Consider the following 22,108-nt stretch of genomic DNA (forward strand, 5'->3'; position numbering starts at 1 on the left):
TCTCCAACTCCTTGCTTCTCCAGCCTTCTCCACTTATTATTGTTTTCCATGCCCATGGGTTAAGGAGATATTAGGGCAATTGCTTTTTTCTTTCACAGGTCATATTATCTTAGTGAAACCTAGAATGTCTGGTGCTATCATAGCGACTTAACCTCTCCTCAAATTTCTCTACCCCCTTTTTTGATACCATGCCCTCCTCAGCTTGAAACAACCAAAAAGCACTTAAATCAAGGAGATTCCTTTCTCCATTCATTATTTCCTAGTCCCTTTGGCCCCACTTGCTTCCTTTAAATGCTCTTCAATGATAAACAGATTAAAGGATCATCTTCCAAAAATGTAATTCAACACTGAATCTGTTGCTTAAGAAATCTTTCTTTTAAATGCTTGTTTATAAGATGATTAGAATTGGCTTCCTTCAAATTCTTACAAGTTATTAACATTGGTATTCATTTTCATTTATTTCTTTCTTGGAATTTAGCAGATGGGGCTTATAACTTTGTTTATCATTGAAATTCTTGTACCTCTGCTCACACGTGTATCACATTTGCCACTTACCAATAGCTATCTATTAAGGCAAAAGATGGGTGAGTTACTGTCTTCTTGGAGTCAGCAAAGAAGTCTCATTTGTGGAAATCAGCTTAGCTTCCTTGTTTCTGTCTTTCTTTTTTTTTTTTTGCTGAGATTTGCACTGAGCTTACATCTGTTGCCAATCTTCCTCTTTTGGTTGTGGAAGATTCGCACTGAGCTAACATCTGTGCAAATCTTCCTCTATTTTGTATGTGGGTCGCCACCACAGAGCAGTGGACGAGTGGTGTAGGTCTGCGCCAGGGATTCAAATCTGTTAACCTAGGCCAAAGGGGAGGGTGCCGAACTTAACCACTATGTCATCGGGCCAAGCCCCTTGTTTCATTCTTTTGATACCAACAAAAGTCCAAAAATATTCAAAACTCAAATTGAATTATTGGCACATTAAAATTCAAAGAATTGTGACTCTGTTTGAAAATTAATTGTATGGGGGAAAATTGTATTGCCTGACATGGCAACATTCAATCCCACATGAACTCATAGAACTGATCTGAGACAGTCCAGGCAATTTGCCAAACCATTGAGAAGGTTTTGATGTTTTCATTTCAATTCAATGTATCTTGGTAACTTATCATCAGAGTATCAAAGATTAGGGATATGCTGAACTCTGAATAGGCAATACATATTGCTCTATAAAAATAAATTCAAGCCATATGAAAGTCTTAAAGATTTATGTTGAGTTTTAAAAAGAATAAAAACAGTGCAGACATTTCAAAAAAGCCAGAGTATTGACTTCCTTAATCACAGGTTAAATTAATAAAACAAAGCTATCTTATATTTATAAGCTGTCTTATAAATTGTGAACATCTAAGATGCCATCCTGATTGTAATCATTTTTAATATATTAGGATGTCTCTAATTGTGAATGATAGAAATAATTTTATGTGGTTACAAAGTTTTAATTTAATAAATTAGGCTATTTGGGCCACTGAAGATTTATCTCACTCAGGTTAGTTCCTAGAGCAAATAGTAAGTCACCATTTGGAAACAACCGAAAGATATCTAAAATACTACATTGCAATTGAAAAAAATCTTTATTGCCGAAATTGTGGTTTCATTCTTCAGCTGTGAAACCAGAGACATAGTTAAGTATATCCATTCTGTATACCAGAAACAATAGGGCCTTTAATATAATCTAAGTGAAAAAAATTATTAAATAGGTAGCACTGTACAATAGATCTGGAAATGATAGTTTATCCTTCTCATTAGTTATATTTTTATTATATTCTAGCTTATACAACTTCTTGAGCTGTTAAAAGAAGTTTATGAGGAGCTGGCATTGCAAAAATTGCTACCAAAATTTACATATTTCCTGACTTTTAAAATTGCAATAACACATCCTACCCTGGCACTTTAAAATAATAGTTTTCTATTTCCTTTTATGACTTCTGCAAGTTGCTCCTAATTCTTGTTTGCTTTTTCAGATTTTATCTCTTCAATTTATTTATTTTATGGTACTCCTTCTTGATAACTTATCCTACTGTTCACATTTTATAGCAAGCTTCTCCAAGTGTCCGCATGTATATAGTTCTTTATATAACCACTTCGATTTTATCAGTCTTCCATGTCTTTTCTTTGTTATTAATATAATAGCGATCATAATTTTGAGATATGAAACTAATACCTTTTCCTTCTCAGTAAACCTTGCTCCTCTGATTCATACTAGTTTATTGAAAGTGTAAATTTATACAATTAAGAACAAAAGGGTCATTTCTTTTGTTCTGTGTTTTAAATTGCATGTTTTTGAGTGCCTATGAGACCCTACTGTGGAAAACTTGACTTATTGAGGGAGGAAATTGTTTTTTCTAAATATAAAACACTCCTCTTTATGTATTAAGGGTTGAGCTGGGAAAGGTGAGGTTGGAATTTTCCTATAAGCCAAAGTTAAGTGAAAGAAAATGAATATTAAGCAAGAAGGGTCTATTGCCAAGAAAAGAAAAATAACATAGGCAATTACTGAGCGCATAAAGCCCTAGAGGTGAGTAAATTGCGAAGGGTAAAATATCAGATGTTAGTGTCTTCTTTGTTCCCACCTTCAATGATCTTTGGAAGAAGCTGCAGAACAAAGCAATATCTTTGGGGAAGATGTTTCTCCTTTCGCGGACTTTCCCTGCGCAGGAGCGCAGACATGGAAGGAAGTGGTGCCAAAGTGCATGAGCTTCTGGGAGATCCTCTCTCCCCTTCACTGTCGTTGGATGGCCTGTAAGAGATTCAGACTTTCTACCTCTCCCAAATGAAGGAGGAATTAATATTACAAACTGTATTCCATTTCAAAGTGCTTTTATCTAAATGAAGGAAAGCTTTCAAAAAGCCCCAGGTACATTCTTGTTTTATTAAAAGTTACATTCTGCAGCTTAAAATAACTAACCGCAAAATATTCTAGACACAAGCAGCATAGACTTTTCCTTTGGAAGTAGACTTTCATGTTAGACAGAGTTTTAGATTCCAAATAATCTACACGATTCCAGTAAATCTTGTTACATGAGATGTAACATCTAAAAAATGCAATTAAGAATGTTTCATGAATTCTAACCGGAAAAATATTTTGCCAGTCCCTGCCTTGTGATTTGGATCTCTTCTGCAAACTCATGCCTGGAGGCTGTCAGTGTGGATTTTGTGAACTTCCTTTAGAGATTTTCAGTGATTGCTGAGAGTGCAGGTTACAAATACATGATAAGGCCATCCGGCAGTGAGCAAACTATCATTGTAGGAAAAGGCTAGGAAGGACCAACCGCTACAACTGACTTAGTCTTTCACGGCTTTTTCTCTCTCCCTTTTCTCCTCACTTTCTCTTTGCGTGGCATCTGAGTAGAGGGGGCAGCATATGAATCATTCCTTAATTCAACAAATATTTATTGTGCACTTACTGTCAGACAGTGTATCAGACACTGATCTGGGTGTTTGAGATACACTGATAAATACAACAGACAAAAAAGAGATGAAAACCACTACACACCTACTAGGATGGCCAAAATCCGGAACACTGACAATACCAAATGCTGACTAGGATGTGGAGCAACAAGAAATCTCATTCATTGCTGATGAGAATGCAAAACAGTACAGCCACTTTGGAAGACAGTTTGGCAGTTTCTTAGAAAACTAAACATACTCTTACCGTACAATCCAGCAATCACAATCCTTGCTATTTACCCAAAGGCATTGAAAACTTACGTTCACACAAAAACCTGCACACAGATGTTTACATTACCTTTATTCATAGTTGCCAAAATTTGGAAGCAACCAAGATGCCTTTTAGGATGTGAGTCGAAAAATAAGCTGTGGTACATCAAGACAATGGAATATTATTCAGTGCTAAAAAGAAATGAGCTATCAAGCCATGAAAAGATACAGAGGAACCTTAAATGCATATTATCAAGTGAAAGAGGCCCTTTTGAAAAGGCTATATACTGTATGACTGCAACTATATGACATTCTGGAAAAGGCAAAACTGTGGAGACAGTGAAAGGATTGGTGGTTGCAAGGGGTCAGGCAGAGGAGATGAATAAGTGGAAAACAGAGAATTTTTAGGACAGTGAAAATAATCTGTATAATATTCTAATGATGGATATGTATAATTATGCATTTGTCCAGACCCATAGAAGGTACAACACCAAGAGTGAATTCTAAGGTAAACTTTGGGCTTTATGTGATTATGGTCTGTCAACGTAGGTTCATCAATTATAACAGATGTACCATTCTGGTGAGGGATGCTCTTAATGGCGAGGTTTTGCATGTGTGGGTTCAGTGGGTACATGGGAAATCTCTGTATCTTCCTTTCAATTTTGCTGTCAACCTAAAACTGCTCTAAAATACTTAAGTCTTTAAAAAAAGAGAGAGAGAAGTGAAAAGCAAAGCCAGCAGGGAGAAAGCACAAGACTGTAACAGTCATGACAGAACAGGCCACACACAATACCGGTGCAGGCAGACACTTCACATCAGGTGTGATGAGCAACAGGAGGACAGAGAAGTGACAAGAGTTGCATGCATGGATGGCTGGGTGCTTCTTCTTGCACCCATATGCTACCTAGGGAGAAAGACTGGAAAAAATACTGCATTACTACCATAAAAAACTGAGTTGTTACCCAAACATGCTTAAGTTTTAAGCTTCAAGGAACTAAGATAGCATAAAATAAAATAAAATTCAGTGCTTTCTGTCAGCAGCAGAAATTGGAAATCAAGAAAAACTGAGACCAGGTATGAGTGTAAAAGTCTATTTCTTTTTCATGTTTCTAAGGACCGTTTAGAAACTTTGGAATATTTTTCCCTTTTCTTTGTGTATTTTTTTTCTAGATAAGGCGTTGCAGTCAAAGTCTCAAAGTTGATGTCCCAGAGCCATCCCTTTCTGTCAGTATGACTTTAAACAAGTCACATAACAAATGAATCCTTTGGTCTCCACACTTGGACTCCAATGTTAATGATAGTAATGATGCTGTTCACCTCAACTGAAACAAAAAATGAAACCTGTAAATTAGAAGAGGAAGACATAGAGAATTTATAACATGAACAATCTGTTTTCTTGTGTCATTTTTCCGCAGAAGAGCTGTGCATTCAGGTGCCGATAAGGAGAATTAAATAATAAGTTTCTCCACCATCTGAGATTTTACCAGATGAATTGAAAGGAAAAAATAATTTTACATAAAAAAGAGAAATTATGGTTTATATTGGTTTTAGTAGGGTTACAAACAGCAAACTCAAAATGAATAACTTCTCAAATATAGGAGAAATTTCTTTCTTCTTAGGAAACAGTCTTAAGTGAGGGTCCTTTGAAGACCCGTCTCTTGGAGACTCCGCCATCATTAACCCATCATTTCCAAGGTTACCTTGGGAGGAGTCTCCTTGCCAGCCAGACACAAAGGAAATGGTTGTGGAGTAGTACAATTAGGAGGTCATCAGAGACGAGCCTGAAAGTATGATATGTCACTTCCACTCCAGCTCATTGGCTAGAAACTGTCATATGGCTCATAGGGAGTCTATGAAATGCTGCCTGCTGTATTTTGGTGAACAGCACAGTCCCTCCCACACAATCTTTGGGAGTTCCTGCACTCTCAAAATGTCACTACAAGTTATTTACATAATTTCTACAGTAATTTTTACTTTACTCCTCTAATTCCCACTCTAGAATGTCAGTACCTTAACAGAGGGAGCATATAGTTTTATTTTTGATTTATTTTCGTGTCTCCAGAGACTAGTACAGTTTTTGACCTGTCAAAGATATTTAATCTATGAATAAGTAAAAAATAATAATAATAATATTTAAATCCTACAGAGAAGTCCTCAATGGTGGGAGTGGGGCAAAGGGAGTATGATGAGGAAGGGTCCGTAGATATAGTTGTTATCAGAATCGAATTTTCCTTCAAAATCAATATGACTACTTTTTCCCAAATTCTGATGGATATTCCCTGGTTGTGGAGGTAGGGAGTGGAGGGGGTGAAAATTGCCTACAAGGAAGAGTAAGGGGATTCTTTATGGTAAAGAAAATGTTCTTTATCTTGATTGGAGGTGGTATGTTACATTTGTCAAAACTCATTAAAATGTAAATTTAACATCTACACATTTTAGTGTTTGTAAGTTGTGCCTCAATAAAATTTTGAAAATTCATAATTAAGGCTGAGAAAAACATATGGCTAAGAAGCAAAAATAGAGAAGAATGTGGGGACTTCTCACTGAATCAGTTCAAATCTTCTCTAATTCAACATCAAGTCAGCTCTGAGAAAGTCCACAGCAGGATATTCTACATGATGCTACCTTGGTAGTGACTCAGTTCTGTGATGTAGCCACTTGTCTTCCTGTTACAACTTTAGGTTTCTTAGGTAAGATAGCATCTAATTAGATCTAAACATCTTTTTTTTTTTTCAGGGGAAGATTGGCCCTTTGCTAATACCTGTTGCCAATCTCCCTCTTTTTTTCTCCTCCCAAAAGCCCCACTACATAGCTGTGTATAGTTGTAAGTTCTTCTGTGTGAGTCACCACCACAGCATAGCTCCCTCAGACAAGTGGTGTTGTTCCATGCCTGGGAACTGAACCTGGGCCGCTGAAGTGGAGCACCCTGAACTTTAACCACTAGGCTATCTGGGTTGGCTCAGATATAGTCATCTTAATCTCTACACCATCAGCTGTGACAAGGGGAGCAGTGCTGAGGAAACCATTATGAACATTGAAGACCAAACTTTATTTAAGAAGTCTTCTCATATTTAGGAAAAACCTTATGGTTTTATTTTGGTTTTGACAGAAATCCAAATTGTCACACAGTGGAGAAATCTGTGTGCATTACCAATGTAGCAAATATTGTGGGAAAGTAGGTATATCCCTCAAAAAATATCTTGTGTATGTATGTGCGTACAGTATAATATATGTAATGTATGTACCAGACAAAATTCTACCAAGTTTTCTGAAAGTACTTTTGGAGTGTTTCATGTTAGCTCTGATATAAGAGAAGTCTGAGACTTGCCCAGAACTATCACATGAAGATTTTGAGCAGAAACAAGATTGTTGTTCCAAAATTATAATAATGAAACAGGCGGAAAAGCTTTCAGGATGACAATACCCAAATTCAAAAGTACTCACTAATTGCTCACAGTTTTGTGGTGGCCTGTCAGTTTAGAGCTTACACCATGTGTTAGGCATCCAACCAGGCCACAGGTTATGAGAGGCCACACAAGAAATTTACAGAGATGCCACTCACCACTGGAAAGTGTTTGCAGAAACCTCCTCTCCCATTGAGTCATTGTTGAAGGTTTGTGATTCACAGCATTAGCTCTTTTATGAAAAAAAAGGAATCAACTAATAGCAAAAAAAAAAAAAAAAAAACCCAAAAACAAAAGCATAATCTTCTCCTCCCTATCCCTCATTTTTTTTTTTTTTTTTCTGGAGGAAGATTATCCCTGAGCTAATGTCTGCCACCAATCCTCCTCTTTTTTGCTGAGGAAGACTGGCCCTGAGCTAACATCCGTGCCCATCTTCCTCTACTTTATATGTGGGACACCTACCACAGCATGGCATGCCCAGCAGTGCCATGTCCGCACCCAGGATCCCAAGCAGTGAACTCCAGGCCACCAAGAAGGGGAACTTAACCACTGTGCCACCGGGCTGCCCCTTCCCTTATTTTTATTATAATGCTTCCAGTCTGATAAAAGCAAAGACATGCCATACATGAACTGATGTCCCAGATGAGGGAACACACAAGGTGAATGATTTATAGACTACCTGGCCTTCCATAGAAAGAATCTCTCAACTCCATCATTCCTTTTAATGTGGAGGGCTGCTTTCTTCTCAAGTAGCATGAAAAATCTCCATTGATTTTAAACTTCCTGAGTTTCAATGAAAATATCCAAATTCAGCAGTACTTACTAATTGCTTATAATGCTGATGGTGGTTTAGAGTGTGACTCAGAATAATCCATTTTATTCTGTGTTAGAACAGATTTTCTTAAAGAAATTTTTATACTGAGTGTTTTTCAATATTCTTTTTTCTGCTAACATACCTTCAAAAAGGTAACCCCTCTGAAGAATATCACATTCTGACTACCACCCCCTTCTATGAGAAAAAAATTTGATTTAATCACATCTCTCTTACTTTTGTCGTTTTATTTGGTCTTAGTTCAAGCAAAAAGCTACCACTGCTAAATGTGCTCCTTCTATGTCTATAATATATTTTTTTTCTATAGAGCTCTCAACTGTGTTTTTCATTTAAAAAACTTTTGACTAAAAATATAAAAAGTGAATTGTATGATGTCGAGCAATTTGTTTGTTTCAGATTAAAAAAAAACGAAGAAGAAGAACATAAAAGTATCAATCTTGTAGTGCTTACCAGTACATAAATTGCCTTTCTACCCAATATCATGCTATTTCAGTTATTGTAAGTTTAAAATGATAGGGATAGAGAAACATAATTCTCTCTCTTTTTTTGTCTCTCTATTTTTCTGATAATTTTATTCCTATTTTAACTTTGGCATTAATTTGTTTAGTTTCCAAAAATATGCTGTTGGCGTTTTTACTAGGATCATGTTAAATTTATAGATTAATTTGAGGGGGAACTGGCATTCTTATGATGTTGCATTTTCTTTTCCAAGAATGTGTCTTTCCTCTTGTGCTAATGCCTTCCTTTGTGTTTCTTAGTGTCGTGCACAGTTTTCTCTACACAAGATCTTATATGTTTCTTGCCAAGTTTTATATTTTATCTTTTGGTGTTTTATTCATACTCCTAGTTATTGTCCATATAAGAAGTCCTTTTATTCCTGTGTATCAATTTTGTGCCCAGCCCTTTAACTGCTTTGCCTTATTATTTATAATAGTCTTCCAATTGATCCTTCTAGATTTTCCAAGGAAAAAAATATATTCTTCTCAAGTAATGATAATTTAAAATTCTGCTTTCCAATTTTTGTTTCTAAATTCATATCCCAATGTATTCCCCATGTCATTGGCTAATGACTCCCCCAAAATTTATAATCAAAACATTGATAGCAAATTTTGTTGCTTTATTATTGATTTTAAAGAAAATGTTTCTAGGGGCCAGCCCGGTGGCACAGCGGTTAAGTGACATGTTCCACTTCGGTGGCCCAGGGTTCTCTGGTTGGGATCCCAGGTGCACCACTTGGCAAGCCATGCTGTGGTAGCCATGCCATATATAAAGTAGAGGAAGATGGGCATGGATGTTAGCTCAGGGCCAGTCTTCCTCAGCAAAAAGAGGAGGATTGGTAGTAGATGTTAGCTCAGGGCTAATCGTCCTCAAAAAAAAAAAAGAAAAGAAAATGTTTCTAATGTTATCTCAATTAGCATATATATGCTATTTTTGCATATATATAAAAACATAGTCATATAGAAACTATCCTATGTTATCATTGTTTTTAAAATCAAGAATAGATGTTGGATTTTATTAAAAGAATTTTTTTACAGTGAGATTTATATGACTGTCTATTTTGACTGGCTAAATATGTTGATTTATATTTATAGCCATACTAATACTAATAATATACTAATATTTAACCACACTAACATTCCAGGAATAAACTGTACTTGCTTTACTATTTATTAAATAAACAGCTGAATTTTGCTAGTTATTTTTAAAATGTTTTTATTTTAATATGCTTGTTGTGTGGTTTTCTTTTCTGCATGTATCTTTAATAGGATTTCGGTATAGATGGGATGCATAAATTGTAAAAGAGGTAGGACGTTCTCCTTTTGTTTTTCCTATACTCTGAACACTTCAAGTTCAATTGCAGTTATCTGTCACTTGAAGATTTGGAGACAGTCCCTTGTAAAACCATCTGGGCACTAGCTATCAGACAACTTTCTCTCTTGAATGGTACATCGTGTGTGTAGTTTTCCAGACTCATTTTCTGGGGTCAGTTTCGGTAGTTTCTATTTTCCAAGAAAAACATTCATTTCATCATGTTCTCAAACTTAATTTGCAAAGATTTGAAGAGATTGGTTGTTTAGAATTCTACTAATTTCTACAGTGTCTGTTGCTTCACTGTCGTTCATAAGGTTAGATAACTATCCTTTTTATTCTTGGTATTAATTTTATTCACAAGAGAGCAATAGGCTTCATTCATTGGTTCTAACATTTAACTGTTTATGCTTAATTAGTTTTTGCTTTTGTTTTTATTACTCCCTTCTTTCCTTACATTTATTTTGTGTTTTTTCAAACATTTAACTTGGATGCATGCTGCGTTTGATATGATATATTATATTTGCTCTGTGTACCATTTCAGCTGTGATTTTCATAGGTTTAGAAATGTATATGATAATTGACTTACTTTTATAAATCATTTCCAATTTTAGCTTGATTTCCTGTTTTAAATTAGAGAGGTGTAAAAGAAAAAATTTACATTTTCTGGTAGAAAGGTCATTCCCCTTTCTTGTAACTAATTTGTGCTTTATTGCATTGACGTTGTATTATTTTTACTCTTTGAAATTTATTATGTTGTTCTTCAGGGCCCAATATACGATTGATTTGTGAATACGTATTCTCTCATGTTTTGGAAATACACACACATGCACATACATATTTACAAATACATTTACTGAAGAATATGTAATAATGTTCATATTATTGAGAAGTTACTCTTAAAATTTACTACTACTATATGTTTCTATTTCCCCTTGTTTTTTCGGTAGATTTTGCTTCATCAATGTTGAAGCTGTGTTTTTTTTTGGTGTATAGATAATTGCCTGGTATTCATTTACCCGTTTATTAATTTCTAGCCAATATAAATATCTTTGTGTTAAGAATATTTTTTATTACAGCAGATTTTGCTTTGTAGTCCAACATGAGAATTTTATTTTATTATATTTTATTTTTTTAATTTCATGCACTTTAATAGTGGCAGAACTTTTTTTTTTGGTGAGGGAAGATCGGCCCTGAGCTAACATCTGTGCCAATCTCCCTCTACTTTGTATATGGGATGCCGCCACAGCATGGCTCGATGCATGGCGTATAGGTCCATGCTCAGAATCTGAAACTGTGAACCCTGGGCCACCACAGTGGAGCACGCAAACTTAACCACTATGACACTGGATTGGCCCCCAAATTTTATTTTTAGTAAATAAGTGTAGTCCATTTACATATAGTGGCTTGACATATGTTTTTGACTTGGCTCTTTAGGTTACTCTATTTATTGTTTCTTTTTGCGATTTTTTATGATAATGTTTCATTTTTTTCTTATTTTTTCTGGTTTTTATACATTTATAATTCTAACTTTATATGAAAAGGTTAACCTTTTTTCTTTGGACAATGTCTATTAACTTCCTGCTATGGGCAATGGCATACTTCAATGTTTCTACTTCTCTTTTCCTTATTTTGTTGTTTAGCTTTATACATTAAAATACACACTTGTAACTTTATTTATACCAATAAATGGTTTCATTTAGCTTATATTTATAAAAAATGAGACAATCATCCCACTCACCATAGTTCCCATTGTTTTCCTCCTACTGTAATTTTATGTCATTTCTACATTTTCAGGGCATATATTGTTATAATCATATTCTCCACATTTTTTTTTTATCCTGATAGTTCAGGTAAATTAATTTAACGTCCACTGGAAGCTGTTTTTCTATAGTTGCTTTGATACTAAATAAATTGACATAGAATATTTGGACATAGATAAATTGACATAGAATATCATCCATTCCTATTTTGAAGACTTTGTAAACACTGTTCTCCTGCTTTCAGTGTTAAATGATATCACAAGGAATTGCGAGCCCAAATTAATTTTGTTTGCCTTATAGATAACTTGAATATTTTTGCTTAGATTACTAGAACATATTTTTTCCCTATTTATTCACAGTGTGGTAAAATCAACAGCTTACGTTTCAGTATTCATACATTGATTGTTCTGTGTCAGTTTTTCTTATGATAGGCGTCTTTTTTTAATCTTTAGGTTCACATCTTTTAGTTTTATAAAGTTTATATTATTTTGGAAAGTTTTATTTTATCTTAGATTAGTTTTACTGTTTTCTTTTCTAGTAATCAATTCATTTTCTTTGAGGACACCAATTTTACAAATTTGCCTGTCTTTCCTATCATTCATTGTTCTCTATTTTTTTAAACTCTGTTTGTCTTCATTTTCTCATTCATGTACTTTTTTTCCCTATTCTCTCCTCCACATCAGTTACTGTGTTTTCAGCAGTGTCTACTTCATTAGTTGTTTGATCCAATGAGGCTTCATTTCCTCAATGGTTTTGTATGTGTGTGGATTTATGTTTGTGTTTTTCTAGCCTTTCTTCCTGTGCTTTGCCTGTTCATATCTTATTTCCTTCTAAATTCTCATCATAAGCCCCTGAGCTTTTTTTTTTTTAAGATTTTATTTTTTTTCTTTTTCTCCCCAAAGCCCCCCAGTACATAGTAGTATATTCTTCGTTGTGGGTCCTTCTAGTTGTGGCATGTGGGACGCTGCCCCAGCGTGGCTCGATGAGCAGTGCCATGTCTGCGCCCAGGACCCGAACCAACGAAACACTGGGCCGCCTGCAGTGGAGCGTGTGAACTTAACCACTCGGCCACGGGGCCAGCCCTATAAGCCCCTGAACTTTTTGAACTATATATTGTGTTCTAGTTTATTTAAGGTGATCACTTCACTAAGCTTGAGATGCTCCCCTGCAAATATGGCTTGTGATTGTGACTTTTCTTTCAGAGCTGTCTTCTCTGAATCCTGGGGCTTTACTCCAAAGCAGTTCCTTTAAGGTCTCGCTGTTCAACCAGATTTCTAAACCGTTGTTTGATTGGTGAATTATTCACAGAGTGGGCCATTGTTTGGAGAACGTGCTCTGGTTCTTTTTCTGGATTCTAAAATGAAGGGGATCTGCATTAGTTTCCGAGCGCTGCCATAATAAATTACCTCAAATGGGGTGGCTTAAAACATCAGAAATATATTGTCTCGGCATGATGTAGGCCAGAAGCTTGGAATCAAGATGTCAGCAGGGCCACGCTCTCTCTGAAAGCTCTGGAGGAGAACCCTTCCTTGCGTCTTCCATTTGCTGGTGGTCCCTGGCACTCTTTGGCTTCTGGAAGTATAACTCCAATCCTTGCCTTCGTCTTCACATGGATCTTCACATGACTTTACTCCCCTTGTCTTCTCCCCTTCCCTTAAAAGGACTCCTGCTGTGGAATTAGAGCCCACCCGAATCCAGGAAAATCTCATCTTGAGATCCTTAGCTTAATTATATCTGCAAAGAGGCTTCTTCCATGTTCACAAGTTCTGAGTGGACATGTTGTTTTGAGGGCCACTATTCAATCAGGATCTTAATGTGTTCCTATTTGCCTTTCTGACTTTGGCAAAAATGATAATTCTTTCTGTGTAATTTATGGTTTGAGGTTACAAATATCTGTTTTATCAAAATATGACTTTTATTTTGGTTTTTTACTACTTTTCCCCCAAGTTTTATTGAGATATAATTGACATATAACATTGTGTAAGTTTAAGGTGTACAATGTGTATATTTGATACATTTATATATTACAAAATGATCACCATCATAGCGTTAATTAACACCTCCATCCCGACATAATTACCATTTCTTTTTTATGTTGAGAACATTTGACATCTACTCTTTTAGCAACATTCAGATAGATTCTACAGTATTATTACCCATAATCACCATGTTGTACGTTAGATCCCCAATTACAATCATTATTGATAGGTAAGGACTTACTAATGTCATCTCCTTTATTGTTTTCTGGATGTTCCTTTCTCCCTCTCTTGCTGTCTTCCTTTGTGATTTGGTGATTTTCCATAGTGATATGCTTTGATTTCCTTCTCTTTATCTTTTGTGTATCTACTCTAGATTTTTGAGTATGTGGTTATCACTTACATAAAACTTCTTATAGAACTGGTCTCTTTTAAGCTGATAATAGCTCTAATTGCATACAAAAACTCTACCTTTTTATTTTCTCCCATATTTTATACTTTTGATATCATAATTTACATGTTTTTATATTGTGTATCCATTAAAAATTATTGTAGCAATAGTTATTTTTAATTCTTTGTCCTTTAACCTTTATACCAGAGTTAAGTATTTAACACATTACAGTATTGGAGTATTCTGAATTTGGCTTACATTTGCCGTATGCTTTCATTCATATGTTTTCATGTTACTAATTAGCCTTCTTTCATTTCAGCTTGAAGAACTCCTTTCAGCATTTCTTGTAAGACAGGTCTAGCAGTGATGAATTCCCCCTAGCTTTTGTTTCTCCGGGAAAGTCTTTATCTCGTCTTCATTTCTGAAGGGCAACTTTGCCAGGTAAAGTATTCATGGTTGGCAATTTTTTCTTTCAGCACTTTCAATATATCATCCTAGTTTCTCCTGACCAGCAAGGTCCCACCGAGAAATCCGCTGATAGTCTTAAGACGGTTCCCTTATTTTTTAGCTTTTCTAGAGACTAGCTTTTCTAGCTTTTCTAGTGACTAGCTTCTTTTCTCTTGCTGTTTTCAAGATTCACTCTTCATGGTTGATTTTTGATATGTCTTGGAGGAAATCTCTGCACTAAATTTGTTTGGAGGACCTATGAGCTTCATGAACTTGGCTGTTGAGGTACTCAGGGGTTCCTCAGGTCCAGGGCTGGCAGCCAGGGTAGGTGGTGGTGGTGCCTGGAGCTGATGGTGTGCACATACTTGATCGTGGGGCTGGCTGCAGGCACAAGTGCAGTGGCAAGGGATGGGGCCAGCAGCAGGGGCCAGAGCCCACTGGGCATTGGCTGTAGGAGCCTTAATGTCAGTATGAACTTACGCAACTACAAGAGCTAGCTGAAGGCACATGCACAGTGTTAGGGGCCAGAGATGGAAGTCAGGGCCAGCAGCACGCAAGTGTGCAGCTGCCGGGGCTAGCTGCTGGTGCTGATGTCAGGTATGGTGGTGCAGGCCAGTGACAGGAGTTGGGGCCAGATCTGGGCCCGCAGCACCTGTGGGGCCCTAGGCTATAGGCATGCACTCCTGCAATTGCAGGTGCTAGCTACGGGCACACAAATGATAGCTGACCTCTCTTGGGGCCTAGGCTGGCATCTTGCACCCATAGTCACAGAGGCTGAGGGTGGCTGCTGGTGCTGATTCCAGGTTCCAGCATGAAGGTGGGAGATGGAGCAGGAAGGAACTCAAGCAGGTGGCATCTGCAATTTGTGGGGAAAAAACCTCAGCGGTGAAATCTGTGGGGTAAAAACCTCAGTGGTGAAATTTGTAGGAGTTCTGGGGTGGCAGTGCTAGCTGGTCATTGGTTTCCTCATGATGGCAAAAGGAGCTGTGTAGCTCTGGGGAGCAGTCTGCTATGGTCCATGTTGAGATCCTGAGTGATGAAAACTGGGTTGGGGTTGAGGGTCTGCGGCTTTAGCTGTTGAGATCCTCAGTGGGAAAGCATGCTGGGACCCCTGCAGAACAGGCCACACGGAAGGCCTTCTTCCTTGTTCCTAGCCATCTCTAGACCACCTCAGCTTTGCCAGTCTCTCATTGGGGTGAAAGTGAATGGGATCCTTTGTGCAGAGCCTTGAAATGCTGGGGAAGCTGATTGCTTATCTGCAGTCCTTTTCCCAGTTAGGGGAACTCTCTTGTACCGAGGAGTTCTCTCTTGACTCTGAGCAGCACCGGCCTGGGGGATGGGATAACGCAGGAAAATTGAGACTTTTCTTCTTACCGGTGGGTTTTTTGTTCTACTGTGTTGCTGAAGCTGCTTAAATGGACTCCTGAGTTTTCCCAGAGCTATTTTCATTTGTGGATGGCTATCTACTTTTTGTTCTTTGTTGGGGAACGGAGGCTAGGGTCTCTTACTCTACCATGTTGGCGACATTACTCCTTCTTTTATTACTTTTTGTTGATTTTGGGGTGATATGCAAAAAAGGGGGAAATTCTGTCTTGATGCCACTATTCTAAGATCCCTACTCTCCATTTTCTTTAACATGTAGTTCAACTTTACAGAGGTAATATAAGCAATCTGACATATTTCAACCTTTTGCATGCAAATCTATCTCCAAATGCAGCCATAATTTCTACTCCCTTTCTATTAGGAATGAATAAACATGAAGAGATGTGTCACCACCACTTATCTGCAAACTTCTCTCCCCAGGGAAGTTATCCTCTTTTTTTCCCCGCTGTTTTTACACTCTATTTACCCTCTCTCTGTGTCAAATCCTACATTACTAATAATTCTCTTGCTCATTTCATCTTAAATAACTCTATCTGGAACATAGGCACTACTCCAGTTACCACCCCTTTTTTGCCTTATACTCCACAAGCAAATTTCTTAAATATGTTTTTCATACTTACTAGCCACATCTTCTAACATTCTACCTCTTGCTGGTTTCCTATCTTCTGTTCCCACTTTCCCATCAAACTGCTCTGACTAAGGCTATGAATAACTTCCAAGATGATAAAGCCGGTGGATGCTTTTTGGTCCTCGTTTTACATGACCTTGTACCACATTTGACATTGTCAACTATATCATCTGTATTTAAATCTTATTATTCTCCTGGCACTTGCATTAATTATATATTGTGTGTAACAACTTATCCCCAAACTGGGTGACGGATAGCAACAAACATTTATTGTTTCACATTTTCTGTTGGTTAGGAATTCAGAGTGGTACAGATGGTGGTTCTGGCTCAGGATCTCTCATGAGGTTGTAATCAGGATATTGGCAGGGGCTCTAGTCATCTGAAGGCTTAATTGGGGCTGGGTAATTTGCTTCTAAGATGGCTTACTTGCATAGTTATTGGATGGAGATATTCACATGGCTGTTGGACAGAGGCCACAATTCCTTACCCTGTGGACCTGTCCTCATAACATGGCAGCTGGCTGCCCTCAGAGTGAACGACCCAAGAAAGAGTGAGTGAGGAGGAAGCCACAGTACCTTTTATGACTGAGTCTCCCAAATCACACCACATCACTTCAGCTTTATTCTAGTCATTAGAGGCAAATCACTAAGTCCAGCCACACTTAAAGGGAAGAGAATTAGGTTCTACTTCTTGAAGGAATGAGCATCAAAGAATTTGTGGATTTATTTTAAAACCACTGCAGCCCTCTAATCACAACATTCTAAGAACTTTTTTGTGGATTCTCTGGGTGCTGCTTTTCCTTAAGTACATTTTCTTCACTTCTACTCTGTAATGGAATGTTGGAGCACCTCAGAAGTTTGCTCCAGGAGCTCTTTGACTATCTGTCCATTCCACAGAATCCATCGTGGTATCATCATATATAGATATCTAAATTGAGGAAAACATAAATTAGCATTGTAGTTTAGATTTATATACCTCAAATGAGAAATCCAGGCAAATAGTATTCTCACAGTGATTCTCATCCTAGGGCACCAGGTTGGGATAGATAAGAAGAGCTGGGGGAATATCATAGATTTTTTAACAGAAAGGGCACATATAGTTGTAAAAGATACATTTCACCATTTATTTCCTTTTATTTGTTGGTAGCCACAACAGTTATCCTAATTAGAAATTTCAAAGCATTATAAGAGAAGACTAAGTTTGACGTTTTAATGTTTGTTTTTCAAAATAAGATATGTATTAAAACAGTTTGAAAAGCACTGACTTAAAGAATGTTGTTTGCCAAGGCTACTTGCTTTTTGAGAACACCACACATCATGTAAGAAGCAATATTTTGAAGGAAATAATAACAAAATCTTAGGCATAGTCTTATTTTTTCTTAAAGAAAACGGGTAGAGCTTAACAAATGGGACAGGAAATATCTGAGAATACAAATTGTCTAATGGTCGAGAAAAGAGTAAATAGCAATTATTATTAGAACCTTTGCCTTCTTGCTTTTGTATTTTAATGCTAAGGCATCTGGAAAATTTAACCTTTTCCCCTCAGGCAATATTTTGTTTTAATAGTCTGGATGCCTGGAACTTTGTGAAAAGATCACAATCCATTTATCTCTTTTCAATGGATTTTCTGAAAAATACAAGTCTCACATTTATACTCCAAACCAGCCCTGGGTCATCAACTTTCTCAGTTTTGCATTTCTAAGTTGCTATACTTCATCACTCAAACCATAGGCTCCACATTCCCTATCTGAACATTTCCTTATTTCCTAAGTGGGTTTATTTTCTTCTAGCATAAATACCAAGGCAAAAATGTTGACTCTGTGTGCTAATGGTTATTTTTAACTTCCTCCACTTAAAAGAAACAGTCAAGATATATGCCAAAGTAGCTCTAGCAAAAAAATCAATTTTCCTTTAACCGGTGTAGTCATATATGTTTAATGCATTTTCTTTCCATTTGCAAGATCCACCATGGGAATCTTAACTTTTTTATTTTCTTCCAGATATAGAATAAAAATGGCAAGAGGTTGTTTCAGGGCAGATTTTTGGAGCATAATTTGAATTAGCATAAAGTTAACATTTCCTAAATGGTTGTTTCCAAAACTAGACCATTAACCTTTAGAAAAGCCAAAAAAAAAAAGAAATATATTGGAACTTTGCTCTAGTATTATCGGCTTGTGACAGAACTTGGAATAAGAGGCATACCTCTTGGACCAACTAACAACAGTACTATCCATCAGAAACTCATAAAACCTCGCCATAAAATATGCCTACCTAGAAGGTAACCTCACTCAACAGAACATATTAGACAGTATAATGCAGAGTTATGAAATAAAATGGCATGAAAAATTAAAGATATATATTTTTCAAGTTAAATTAGAATATTTCTTCTGGAAGAAATTGTAGAGTCTGATAAAAGGCATAGGATGTAGAGGAAAAGTATAATATTTAGGTGATTAACAATTTTATCGAAGAAGGATAGAAACTTCTAAAATCAAAATATTTTTCCATAAAAGAATTATGTAGATCATATGGAGCCTTCTAAGCATGAGCTAAATAACCTGCTTTTAAATTGAATTCAGACTTATGTATATCAGTGAGAATGCTACTGCATTGCAGTGTTAGCAGATAACTAACACAGGTTGAAATGATAGAGCTTGTTGATGGTTTGGGAAGCATAGAAGCCATCCTTTGGAATCTGGGGTATTGACAGAGAGTTGGGGATTAACTTGTCCAAGAGGGAGTTGATCTCTTGCAGAATATTTGGGAACTACAATCTATTCCATTGAAACTAGCTGTGGACTTAAGTGCTAAGACGAGCCCTGCTAGTAAAGTGCTGAGGGGGTGGATCAGGGCTGGAAGCCATGGGTACAACACATCATACAGCTGTGAGCTCAAAACTTGGCCATCACTCCTAATCAAGCTGGTGGAAGGCTTGTGCATCCTCTAATATGAAGCTATGTAAACCCAGAGGACTGCATCTCTCTTCCAGAATCTGAATTCTTGTCCCACCATTTGACTATATGCAGCCTTAGAGTGTGACGGGCAACAGGGAAACTGTGTGATTGCTGCTCCTATCTCTTTATTTTCTCCAATAATACTGTTTCAGCTCTCATGTGCCTATTTGCTGGTCAATCAGCCTCCTTTGCTTAACAGTCATTTCGGATAAGTAAGGTGATATACTTGTGTTATTCAATGTCTCAGAAACTATACCTATTATGCATACCACATAAATGAAATGAGAATGTGTCAAAGTATGAGATATTATTACTAAGATGTTGCAATAATTACTGCATTACTAGATTTTAAACTCCTCAGAACAAAGAACTGCTTTATTCATTGAATTAAGTTATTCAATTTTACACTATGTCACCGCATAAACTATTGTGGTGGACAGGTGTCAAAGTGGCTCCTGTTTATCCTTGTTTTATGCTGTTCATGCTTTTGTATGCTCCCCTGTCCTTGACTGTGAGCGGAATCTGTGATTTATTGCTAACCAATAGAATCCAATGAAGATCATGGAATATTATTTGTATGATTATGTTACCTAAGACTGTGCCATCTGTCCCGTTAGCAGACACTTTCTATTGGCTCTTGCTGGCTTTGATGAAGTGAGCTGCAATATGGAGAAGGCTAAGCAGCGAGGAACTGAGGGAGGCCTCCAGGTGAGAACAAGGAAGGAGCTGAAGTGCTCAATCTAACAGAACCAAAGGACTGAACCCTGAAAAAACTGCTTAGGGGTTACCTTATAGGTAGAAGTGTTTTATTGTGGAGTTTTATAAGATTCTGATGAATAGTACTGCTTTTAATTGGTTCAAGAGATATGCTTCTTATTCCAAGTTCTGTGTGAACATCTGCTTCAGCTTTTCTCACAAAGCTGCAATCAGAGTGCCAGCCAGGGCGGAGGTCTCATCTGAGGCCCACGTGGAGAAGGGTCCATTTCTAAGCAGTATTTACATTCTTTGTTCTTAACTTTCTTCCTACAAGTTTTATGCTTTGAAAATTTATTTTTTCTGTCCTCCAAATTATTTATACTCAGTAAATTAAGGAGACAATGTCTACACTCATCCAGATCCCTTAAGATCAGTTTTATCATATCTGTGTATTTTCTCCCTGGCTTCATTGTGTTGATTTCTTCCCAAAACTTCCCTTTCGTTGCTGGAATTACATTGCTCACATTCAGAAAGATTCAGAAGTGCCTGGCAGTTTATACCCCTTTGAGATGACTGATTGATGAAAGAGTGCAAACGCCCAGCTCTGCTGCTTCTAATGGAGATAAATTCTTGGGTGCAATGTACGCACAGAGCTCCCCTGCAGGATCCAGCTGAGGCTGAGACTCGCCCTGAAACCAGCACCCCTGCTTGGCTCCTTCTGCCTCCCTTTCCTGCTTCTTCCTCTCCCTTTGTGGATTTTCCTGGGACCACTTCTTTAGTAAATTACTTGCATAAAAATATACCACTTAGACTCTGCTTCTGGGGAACTTGACCAAGGACACAAACCAGAACTAAAATATTCTACTTTGGCAATCTGTGCCATGTCTCTGGATTTAGGTGTATACTGCTGTAGGGTCATGGGAAGAACTCAGTGTATTTCTACCAAATTAGAATGTAAGCTCTGTAACAGCAGGGATTTTGATTGTCTCCTTTATCACTGTATCAAAAGAGGCTGGTCCACAGAAGATGCTAAATAAATATTTCTTGAATGCATTAAAGGCTATTCATAATGGAAATCTGATTAGCCAAAAAAGTAAACTAATAAGTTAAAAGACCAACTAATATATGATATAGAATAAAGGGCATGACGACATATTCTTCTATGTTAATTACCTAATGTTGTGTAGTAAATTACTGCAAACTTTGTATCTTAAAATAACAATGATCTTTTATTACTTCTTATGATTCTGTGACTCAGGAATTTAGACAGAACACAGTAGGAATGTCTTGTCTGGCTGGGGCTTCAGTGAGAAAACTCAAAGACTGGGGGCTGATATTATCTAAAATCCGTTTAGATAATGTTTGACAGTGATGTCTGAGAGTTAATGTAGGCTGTCAGCTGAGGACCTGACAGGGCCTGTCATCCTGAACAGTGACACATGACCTCTACATGTGGCTGGGTTTTCCTCAAATTATAGTGTCTGTATCCCAAGGGCAAATATCTCAGGAAAGAGAGAGACAGAAAGAGAGAGAGAGAGAGAAGACTGCTAGTAGAAGCTGTATTGCCTTTGGGACTCAGCCTCAAGCATCATATAGCATCATTTCTGCCACGTTCATTGAGAGAGTTACAAGTTCCACCCAGGCTCAGGGAAGGTAATATAGAACCTCCCTCTTGATGGGACATGTTAATGTCACGTTGTACATTTGAGGGTATGGAATGAGATACGTATCGACGAAGTCGTCTTCAGAACAAAAAAATCTACCATGTTCCCCCTAATGATACAATGTATTTTTAAAATATTTTTTAGCAATATAAATAGAAAGAACACTGGCTCATAAATCAGGCAGGAGATTGATTTCTTTCTCTAGAATTCCTAATTTCCTTTATAAATTTTATTAACCTTGGGCTCTGCTTTTGTAAAATTTTCTTTCTCCATCTGTAATAAAATGACCCTTCCAGCTCTGGATTCTAATATATTTCAGTATTATTTGTAGTCAAAATATAGAAGCTAATTCTCAAGGTAAAGTTTAATAAAGGTATTGTGTTCTCGAACTTTTTATGGATTTTGGAAATATGAGTACAGAAATTTTCTTAAAGTGGGATAAGATTTCTTTTCTAGA

The sequence above is a fragment of the Equus caballus genome, chromosome 2, assembly GCF_041296265.1.
Source record: "Equus caballus isolate H_3958 breed thoroughbred chromosome 2, TB-T2T, whole genome shotgun sequence".
NCBI lineage: Eukaryota > Metazoa > Chordata > Mammalia > Perissodactyla > Equidae > Equus > Equus caballus.